Genomic DNA, 373 nt, shown 5'->3' with positions numbered 1-373 from the left:
CCCTGCCACTCGTCCCTTCCCGTGATCTCCTCTGCCCTTTCGCTGTCATTCAGCCACTTCCAGATGCAGCCTTTGCTCTCCTCGCCCTCCCACGCCCGCAGCCCTGGCTCCCCACCAGCCCCTCTCCATCCCAGCATCTCCCACGAGCAGCAGCACCCATCTGGGTGGGACCCATCCTCTGCCAGGCTCCCCCTGACCCACCAGCAAACCACCACTATTGGGATCAAGACCCTGCGTGGGCTTTTCAAGAATTTATCTCCCAAAGAAACTCATTTCAGACAGGGTTTTGGTAGCACCGCTGGGATCAGCAGCGATTGCTGCAGTTTCCCCCCCCCCCCCCCCTGCCCCGGGGGGCAGGGGGATACGCCCCCCA

The 373-nt window shown here is 62.7% G+C and overlaps 1 protein-coding gene across 1 annotated transcript in view; it reads right to left on the bottom strand.

Annotated features, from left to right (window-relative positions):
* Window positions 1-373, bottom strand: part of LOC104530786 (transforming acidic coiled-coil-containing protein 1-like) — a gene marked incomplete at its 5' end in the record, with an annotated part of 12,289 nt that overhangs the window by 4,531 nt on the left and 7,385 nt on the right.

This window comes from Antrostomus carolinensis, unplaced genomic scaffold, assembly GCF_000700745.2.
Source record: "Antrostomus carolinensis isolate BGI_N321 unplaced genomic scaffold, ASM70074v2 scaffold27939, whole genome shotgun sequence".
NCBI lineage: Eukaryota > Metazoa > Chordata > Aves > Caprimulgiformes > Caprimulgidae > Antrostomus > Antrostomus carolinensis.
This window is presented reverse-complemented; position numbering and strand designations above follow the sequence as displayed.